Genomic DNA, 10,628 nt, shown 5'->3' on the forward strand with positions numbered 1-10,628 from the left:
AACTTATAGCTGTGACTGGCGTAAATTTCCCTCTCTCCTATTTTAATTTCTTCCAAGTTATTCTTGTTTGTTTAGTACGGCGCTCTTTATATTTTGTGTGCAACAGGCAATTAAAACAGGTACATTTTCTAACATGTTATTGAGGAACAGCCCAAATATCTAAACAGCCTGACCAATGGCATCTGTTCCATATAATCTCATTATTCTCAACATTGAGCAAAATGGTGTAATTACTCTAGAAGGTTTTTATTCTGCTCCTTCCCCAGCAGCAAATACAAACATGGGCAAGATCTGGATTCTCAAGTTTAAACATCAATGGTATTTAAGGTATTTTTATTTTATTTTTTTAAAAAACAGGGTTGGTCATGTAAAAACGAAACTAGGCAGGTGTGAGGCACAGGGGGTCTTGAAACGGCAACCTCTGAGATCTCAAGTATGGATTCAGCCTGGGCAGAAGAGCACACAGCTGCTAAAAGGAATACTCCGACAAGAAAGCGTCTGTTTATTTAATCTTTCCTGCTGCAAGTATTTAAGTGAAACATTTAAATATTCTAATAGACTAATGTTTTCTTATGCATTCTGAATAAATACTGCTTAGTAATTGAAACCCTGCCAGCAACTTCATTTGCTTACATACATCCTTTGCTATCCTGCCTTTCCCTCTGTTCTCAACCCCACCACCGAAATTCGGATTTGTAAAGTGTGGATTCAAGCAAGCTCTAGTAGGAACAGGAGCTACTTGCAGTAGGGTTGTTGTTGTTTAGTCGTTCAGTTGTGTCCGACTCTCCATGACCCCATGGACCAGAGCACGCCAGGCACTCCTGTCTTCCACTGCCTCCCGCAGTTTGGTCAAACTCATGCTGGTAGCTTCAAGAACACTATCCAACCATCTCGTCCTCTGTCGTCCCCTTCTCCTTGTGCCCTCCATCTTTCCCAGCATCAGGGTCTTTTCCAGGGAGTCTTCTCTTCTCATGAGGTGGCCAAAGTATTGGAGCCTCAGCTTCAGGATCTGTCCTTCCAGTGAGGACTCAGGGCTGATTTTCTTCAGAATGGATGCGTTTGATCTTCTTGCAGTCCATGGGACTCTCAAGAGTCTCCTCCAGCACCATAATTCAAAAGCGTCAATTCTTCGGCGATCAGCCTTCTTTATGGTCCAGCTCTCACTTCCATACATCACTACTGGGAAAACCATAGCTTTTACTATACGGACCTTTGTTGGCAAGGTGATGTCTCTGCTTTTTAAGATGCTGTCTAGATGTTGGCCTTTTCTTTACAAAAACGCCAAAAAAAGAGGCAAATTTTCAATTGGCTTGCCTAAGATCCAGGACAAAGCACTGCCTTCTGGAAATTTCTCCTGGACGTCATTTCCACCTTCGAAATCACGGTAAAATCCAGACGTATGGCAGCCCTACTGTAAGGCTACTCAGCAAGACCATGATTATACTGAGGTGGCTATAGATGCAGACGTTCAGGCTTTTAATCCCTATGTTATGCCCGCTTCAGAAATTCTAGGACAAAACTAAATTCCATGCATCTAACTTCAGATAGTGCTAATACAGTATGTCATAAGGGACAATGTGTTAAACAAGGAGTAAGATGCAAGCACATATAAAATGCTCCAAGAACAATGAGCCAGCTGTTCTCAAACTGATCCCATTTGCTGACAGTCATAAACAACGGCTGGGCAATCACACGTACAATTTATTGACTGGGAGTGGCTGCCGAGACCATATAACACCAGTACTGAAAGATCTTGGCTCCCAGTATGTTTCTGAGCACAATTCAAAGTGTTGGTGCTGACCTTTAAAGCCCTAAACGGCCTCGGCCGAGTATACCTTAAGCAGCATCTCCACCCCCATCGTTCTACCTGGACACTGAGGTCCAGCTCCGAGGGCCTTCTGGCGGTTCCTTCCCTGCAATAAGTGAGGTTACAGGGAACCAGGCAGAGGGACTTCTTGGTAGTGGCACCCGCCCTGTGGAATGCCCTCCCATCAGATGTCAAGGAAATCAACAACTACATGACTTTTAGAAGACATCTGAAGGCAACCCTGTATCAGGAAATGTCTAATGTTTTACAATTTTTTATGTGCTGTAAGCCGCCCAGAGTCGCAGGGGAAACCCAGCCAGATGGGTGGGGTATAAATAATAAAATTATTATTACTATTACAGTGGTACCTCGGGTTACAGATGCTTCAGGTTACAGACTCCACTAACCCAGAAATAGTACCTCAGATTAAGAGCTTTGCTTCAGAATGAGAAATCACGTGGTGGGGGCACAGCGGCAGCGGGAGGCCCCATTAGCTAAAGTGGTACCTCAGGTTAAGAACAGTTTCAGGTTAAGAACGGACCTCCAGAATGAATTAAGTTCTTAACCCGAGGTACCACTGCATTTGGATGTCAAGGAGATAAATAACTATACAACTTTTAGGTGTATGGCAGCCCTAACTTACAGCCAGACAAGAGGTGGTCTTTTTGATTTCCACCTATCACACACACAAACCCAGCTACAAACACTTTTCTAAGGAGACCTCAACCCCTTAAGAAACCCTTAAGCCTTACGAGGAACAGTTGAGGGAGTTGGGTATGTTTTGCTTGGAGAAGAGAAGGCTGAGAGGCGATGTGATAGCCGCCTCAGAGTATCTGAAGGGAACATGGAGAAAACTTGTGTTCTACGGCTCCAGAGGGTTTCACACCCTCCATTGTTAAAGCAGGAGGCCCAGCAGCTGTCTGAGAATGCTGTGTGCCCGTTTCAAGATCAGAGCCTATCATTCTTACGGCATTAAGAGGAGTAAAAAAAACCTAATTTGCTTTATAACTGGATGAGCAAGCATGAAAAAACAAAAAACAAAACAGTTTTGCACATGCTAGAACTTATAGGAGAATAGAGTTCTGACATGCTCTGCAGAAAATCAAATTGCATGTGTGTGGATACTTTGCTAGCTCTGCAAGAGAACGTGGGGAGAGGGAGGGAACGGAGGGGCGGTTATTTGCCCAGGTAGACAAGGGAAAATGAGAAAAATCCCCACACAATTCACAGAGGTACTAATGGAAGCGGGAGAAAGGACTGCTGTTAATCAAATGTCAATAGATGTCTAATAGGAGGATAAGAAGGAGCTGTGCGTTTGAGACCTAGGGGAACGGCACAAAACAGTTCCCCACTAATATTGGTTCAAAAATTAAATGGATCGTTAGACTTCACACATACCTTGTGTCAGCTCTGTACAAACATTCCGTCAAGAAATTTTACAACCGGGCAAGGGGGCGGGGGAGAGAATATCACAGAATCCTCTATAAGTAAACTTAGGATCATGGGTCCTCAGAAGCTCAATTTGTACATTTTAGGAATTAAGAACTGGCCATCTGGGGTGAAAAACATATGCACATTCAGGTGAGAGATGGCCACATATATGAAGGTGGAGCAGAGAATCTGTGGGTCCTCTAGATCAGGCTCCCTCAAACTCGACCCTCCAGATGTTTTTGGCCTACAATTCCCATGATCCCTAGCCAGAGGTCAGGGATGATGGGAGTTGTAGTCCCAAAAAGCTGGAGGGCCAGGTTTGGCCATGCCTGGCTTCTACGTAAACCCAGCACTTATTTAGGAGACCACTGGAAGCAGATGGAAACAAGACCAGGATTTTGACTCACTTGTAGTGTAAAAAATATTATGGATAATATGGCTTGATATAAAAATTGGAATCTGGACTAATATGCAGTTGTAGATGTTTAAAATAAGACTCCATGGATAGGATGGGGGGGGGTGAGTCTTGAGATTTGGAGAATCCCCTCATACAGTATGATTCTATTGATCTCTGTTTATTTGTACTTTTTATTTGTAAAACCATTAAAATACCTTTTTTTAAAAAACAAACAAACCCTCCACTTATGTGGCAAATCCATTGGTGTGTAGAGTCTACTTATGACCTGTAGGTCTGCTCCCCCCCTTCATTTTTCAGTGTTGATTAAAACACAGACCCTTACACTTAACAGATGTCATTTGCTCTTACGCTTTTCAAAATTTAAAAGCAAACAATGTGTTTTAACAGCAAAACTCCCTGATCCCTTAAGGCACAATGCTAGAGCGTAAGTGCTTTTCATAAGTGTTGCAGCAAACATTATTCAGCTTTCGCCGGATGGCATTTAAAAGCCATTCAGCTATTCATTCCTGGATCCGTGACCTCAGTGTGGAGGGCCCGGACTCGAGCTTTCTTGTTACCACACAAGTCAGCTTTTGTGGATTGTAGGGATTCACACATGTAATCCCATAAAGAATTTATCCATACCCACAATACCTTGACTCAAACAACTACCTTTCCACGGCAGCAAGCACACACATTCGTGCAGTTCATCTCGTCCTCTTGCACTGAACCAAGAACACCAGGGACTCAGCTACATTAATAAAGAAAAATGTTTTATATGCGTTATAACACTGTGACGCCAGATGGTGCTGTGGAGCCCCGTCTTTCGCCAACGGGATTCCCCCCTTTGAGGTTTACAATGCGTTTTCCTGAAATGCTTTTCTGATGTGTCTAGATCCAGCCCAGGTCAAACATCTGAACTGGCCATAGATAAAAGGTATGGTTGGATAGTGTTCTCGAAGCTACCAGCATGAGTCTGACCAAACTGTGGGAGGCAGTGGAAGACAGAAGTGCCTGGCGTGCTCTGGTCCATGGGGTCACAAAGAGTTGGACACGACTAAACGACTAAACTCTTGAGAGTCCCATGGACTGCAAGAAGATCAAACGCATCCATTCTTAAGGAAATCAGCCCTGAGTGCTCACTGGAAGGACAGATCCTGAAGCTGAGACTCCAATACTTTGGTCACCTCATGAGAAGAGAAGACTCCCTGGAAAAGACCCTGATGTTGGGAAAGATGGAGGGCAGAAGAAGGGGACGACAGAGGACGAGATGGTTGGATAGTGTTCTCGAAGCTACCAGCATGAGTTTGACCAAACTGCGGGAGGCAGTGGAAGATAGGAGTGCCTGGCATGCTCTGGTCCATGGGGTCACAGAGAGTCAGACATGACTAAACGACTAAACGACTAAACAACAACAATAACAGAAGGTTATTGTTTCATACCTGTTTTACGCCTTCAAGGTTGATGTGTATGTACATGTAGCAGATATGCACTTTGTAATAGAACGCTATTTATTCTGAAAGTTATAGTTAACATATGGAACTTGTTCCTACAAAAGGTGGTGATGGCCACCAATTTGGATGGCTATACAGTGGATGCTCGAGTTGCGAACGTGATCCGTGGCGGGATGCATGTTCACAACCCGCAGTGTTCGCAACCCGCAGCTGCACATCTGCGCACGCACGGGTTGTGATTCACGCTTCTGCACATGCGCAAAACGCGATTTAGCACTTCTGCACATGCTAACATTCTCCTTTCCCTTCCTCCCCCACAACAAACACTCTGTGAGGTGAGTGGGGCTGAGAGACTTCAAAGAAGTGTGACTAGCCCAAGGTCACCCAGCAGCTGCATGTGGAGGAGCGGAGACGCGAACTCGGTTCCCCAGATTACAAGACTACCGCTCTTAACCACTACACCACACTGGCTCTCATGAGATAATTGGGAGCAAGGAATTCCTTAAAAAAATGATTGGAAGAGGCAGATTGGAAGTGATCCTTTTTGTTTCTATAATATGCATGAGCCAACAATACAACAAAATGGATGAAACCACTTTAAAACCAATGAGGGGAAACAAGTTAAGTGTAGAGGAATTTTAGAGATTCATCAGAAATTTCCAATATGGCTTTGGGTTTTTGTTTTTTTAAAAAATAAAAGACAAAATATTTTGGAAAAGAAAATGATCTGCCATACTCATATGGCATTTGGATATCTACTAATATTAATATATAATACTCAAACCGCTATACTGAATGTAAGAAGTGATATCACACACATTTTTTATTATGGTCCAAAAACAGTTTCTAAAGCAAAATGCAGCAGGAATACAGAGAAAACATTCCAAGGCAGCCACTATGTTTTATCCAGAGGATGTTGATTTCTAATTCTTATTACCTCCGAGAGAAGTTTTGACACGGCCAGGGTAATAACATTTGTCTTACCTTCGAGAAGATACTTGAGATAGGTTTCAGAATTTCCAGGTAAATTTACCAATAAGGGTTTAATTATGTGATCCCTGGAAGTAACTTTAACAATGACAACAAGTAGCAATATATTCTGCCAACACAATAAAAAAACCCCACACAGAATTAGAGAGGGAGGGCACTCAACATGCCAGTACACAACCGCAAATATCAATTTAGGGAAGACGCAACTGCCGTTGTCTTACCAGGTTTTTAATTATGTGTTTGTTTGCCGTGGTGGCCTAATTTCGTCAAGTAGATGAGCCGACATTAAAAGCTAGGGGGAGAGGTAAGTAATCCCCAGGGCGTGAGGTTCACGCAGACAGTTTAAAAGGTACAGGTATGGTAGCATAACGGCACGGCAAATTTGAGAAGGGGGCCTGCATGATGAACAGCGAAAAGCCAGCAAATCAGATTTTTCACAATTAGTTGGACAACAACTGTGACAGGTTCGGCGCTTAGCGTTTTCATTTGTGTGCTCAAATTTGGTTATCCGTCCTCTTTTATGCAAATGTGATGTGACAGGAAAAGCTGAGATCACTCAAGCAGGCCGATCGCTCACAACAGGAGCTGGAGCCTCACAGAGGAGAGGCCCAGATTAAATGGACCGAAAGCTGATGGAGAAGTGACAAGGAGGAGAGCTCTGGAAATCTCGTGAACTGATTTTCTTATTTTATTTTATTTTCTATTAACTGATATTTTATTGGGGGGAAATTCAAATATAAAGCAGTAAAGTAAGACAAAAAGAAGGAAAAAGCACAAAACAAAGAACTGTGTAAAGGCAGGGAACATTATTTGAATACATACCAAAAACACCCGAACCCATAAATTCTTTTATAAATTTGATATTGTTATCCTAATACAGTGGACCCTCTGGATACAAATGTAATTCGTTCCAGGGGTCCGTACATACCCCCAAAAAATCTGCAAGTAGAGGCGCTGCTTCTGTGCACACGCACGGCGCAATAGAGCGCTTTTGCGCATGCGCGAGGTGCGCAGAGCACTTCTGCGCATGCAGGCGAGGTGAAACCCCGAAGAATACACTTCCGAGTTTGCTGTGTTTGCAACCCGAAAGTTATGTTACCCAAAGGTAACGTAACCTGAGGGTCCACTGTACCAACACAAATATTAATAGTCTACGTTTTGTATAAATCCGTTCCAAATATTGTCATATTTATCCAAGCAGAGTCTACGTCTGTAAGCAGTCCGTTTGTAGGTTGCAAGTGTTATCATATTATCAATCCACCGATTAAAGGAGATCAAACCTTCACTCTTGCAGTTCATCAATATCAGCCTTTTGGCTACCATTAAAGCTCATATAATCCATTTTTGTTGTCCGGTTGTTAACTTCCATATAGTAGGTATATAGTTCAGAAGAATATTCCATGCCTTTAGGTTTTTTTCTGAACAGTCACAGTTATACAATCCAGAACTTTAGTAAGTATAGAACACCGATTTTAAACCTCTCCCGGAAGGTGCACACCGCAGGACCTTGAATGCCAACGCCGCGATGTGTCAAAGCAGAACAACAAGGAATGAATGCCAGTTGGGCATATACTTCATCAAAGCCAATGCATTTGCCCTCCATTGTGAAGAAAGGAATAAAATGCATGATGAAGATCGTAATAATTGGGTTATGCATCTTTTTGCGGGACTGTGACACTTTATGTAATGGCACTTGAGGAAGAAAGGGGGTGGAGGGAAGAAAGAAGAGAATGCAGACAAAGAAAAACAAACTAGCCTAAGAGTTACTGGACTATAACTTGTTTAAACAATTCACCTTTTGCTTAATCCACTCCCTCTATGGATATACAAATGGTACAGCAATAGAAAGAACTGGCCAGTAAATATTACAGCACTCCAGAGGGTTCAGTTATTACAATGCTTGATTGAGCTGGAAATAGGGCTGCCATGTGTCCTATTTTTCCAGGACACGTCCTCTTTTTCAGGGGTAAAATTTCAGTCCGGGCGGATTTTTTAAATTTGCCAAAATGTCTCTGGCTACACTTTCTGGATGAGACATAGACATAACTGGTGGTTGAAGACTTGCCTTCCTCTTCTCTTCTCTCCCCGCCCTCCCAATATATCACAACTTCTACAGCCTACATATAGTCGGGATATTTAAAATGAGAGTTGTCATAGCGTCCTCTTTTTTGCTCTTCAAAATATGGCAACCCTAGCCGGAAAGGATGTCTTTAGCCTAAACCTGACTATTCGGAAGTCAAGTCACACTGAATCCAGCATAGTATTGCAGTCCTGGCCACAGGAAAGAAAGAAAGAATTGTGTGCACAGCTCCACTAAATGGAAGGTATAATTTTGATAGAAAAATTACAGATCAGAGATTTCATCCATTTTTTAAAAAAGAAACAGACTCCCACTGGTAATATAAACCAGAACTGCCCTGATAGCTGGTTCCTTCCATCTTGACCAGTTGAAGAAATGAGCGCTTGCATTCTGCCGCACATAAAACAGAGTAGCCTTTGGACTATGCAGAATTAGATAAATTAACAGGAAGGATTCGAAACCTGCGGGACCAGAGATTCTTAGAAGACTGGAGTAAATATATGAACTATTTGAAAAGCAATTGTAAGGAACAGATTATGCTTGTAGGACTGCAAGAAGTTCTGTAAGGAGGACTATGTCTATTTGAAATATTGCAAGAAAGCCAATGAAGAGAATTATTAATGATAATTAAGAGTAATAGAGAAATTAAGAAATGCAGAATACGTGATAAAGAATGGAAAATCATCAAAGGTTGTTGATGGAAGTCTAAAATATTGTATAAGAAGTTATGTTAAAGGATTGTTAAAAATGATATGTAAAAATACCAAAAAAATGTGTGTGTGTGTGTGTGTGTGTGTGTGTGTGTGTATATATATATATATATATATATATATATATATATATATATAAAACCAGAGTAGCCTTCTACACAAGAGAGAGTAATAACCGTCTTTTAATTTTTCCCGTGTTTTTTATATACTTCTGTTATGGCCATCAACTTACACACGGCTTAAAGCCTGGAGCCGTCTCTGCATACTGTGAGAGGAACGACAGCTTTAGATATTGGCTAAGCCAATGCAGAAGCTGTTTCCCCCTCTCATTCCTCCACCCCAATTGGTCTCTAGCCAGAGCACCCTCTTAAAAGGTATTTTCTTAATAAATAAAAAAGAAGAACCCACCAAACTAGTAGCTGGGGCACAACGGAGCCTAGACACTACTTATGGTCAGGGGTCCCTTTACCTTTATTCAGTAATAATAAAAAAATACTAATACTTTTACTGTTTATACCCCACCCCAACAGTCTGTTCAGCAGCCTCAGCTTTTGTAGCTGGAGTCAGTCAGGGCCCTACCCTTCCAGGCCAGGCAGAAAAGGTCCTGCATATTCAATAGTAATAATACCAATAATAATTTTACTATTTATACCCAGTGGCGGAGCTCATGCTACAGCACCTGGGGGTGGAGAGCAGGTGGGGGCGGGGCTGGCGCGTGTCCTGGGGGTGTGGCACCCAGTGTGGGCAGGGGGCAGCTGCAATGGCACCCCACCAGGATCGTGCTGCCGGGGGAGGTGCGCTCCCCCTACACCCCTCTTAGTATGCCAGTGTTTATACGCCTAACAACAGTCTGTTCAGCAGCCTCAGCTTTTGTAGCTGGAGTCAGTCAGGGCCCTGCCCTTCCAGGTCAGGTGGAAAAGGTCCTGCAAGGCAGGGAGCAGCTCTTCCAGGGCTCACAGCCGAGATGAGTATTTGAGTAGTTAGCAATGTAACAAATAATGAACGACACTACAGGCTGCCTTATGTATGTACATGGAAGTTCATGTTTTAAAATCAAAATTCAATTATTTTTTCTACTGGAGGCCTAACTCACAAGAGGAGAATTTCTAACATTTGTATTCCGTCCTGCAGCCAGAAGCCAAGTATAATATCCTAGCCTCACACTCTATATGTAAAGTAAGGCAGAGTTGATCAGACCAGAGCTATCTGGTGATCTTCAAAGCCGAGTTGAGGAACGCTACTCACACTGGGACCCATCTCGGCACAATCATCTCCTTTAAACAATGAGGTCTTAATAATGACAAATGAAATCAGAGAAAGGGACCTCAGCTAACATGCAGGAAATATGAGTGTTTCAGCATTGCAAACTCTGGTTAAACTGCGCCAAGCAAACCTCCCCATTTTAAATTCCTTCCTTCACACAGAGATGGGAAACAGAGCTAGTTACGTTCAAAGGAAAAACCAAGCCACCACAGAAAAGAGTATTTCAATGTCACAAGCTATGGCTGCTGCCACAATGACTGGTTGCAGCTACTTTTTTGCTTCCTCACATCGTCTCATACTTGATAGAACTTGGCAGCCCCAGGATACGTCTCAAGAAACTCGCTTGTATCTTATCTAAATCACTATGATATGCTTGTATCCATATTGGGATCTCAAAAAGTAGCTGGGGCGACACTTTAGCTTGAAAAATCCGAATGGCAGCTGGTATAAATTGGTTAAAGTCTTATGAATTTATGCTCCAAGTAGTCTAACCGCC

The 10,628-nt window shown here is 42.6% G+C and overlaps 1 long non-coding RNA gene across 1 annotated transcript; it reads right to left on the reverse strand.

The window, feature by feature from the left end:
• Positions 1–5,929: 5,929 nt before the first annotated feature.
• Positions 5,930–9,314, reverse strand: LOC310676393. Its single transcript, XR_014510529.1, has 3 exons — positions 9,028–9,314; positions 8,301–8,580; positions 5,930–8,091 (listed from the first exon to the last, which is right to left on the reverse strand). It is a non-coding gene; the product is annotated as an uncharacterized lncRNA (long non-coding RNA).
• Between the last annotated feature and the right edge of the window lie 1,314 nt (positions 9,315–10,628).

The sequence above is a fragment of the Podarcis tiliguerta genome (assembly GCF_965153285.1).
Source record: "Podarcis tiliguerta genome assembly, chromosome: 4".
Classification (NCBI taxonomy): Eukaryota; Metazoa; Chordata; class Lepidosauria; order Squamata; family Lacertidae; genus Podarcis; species Podarcis tiliguerta.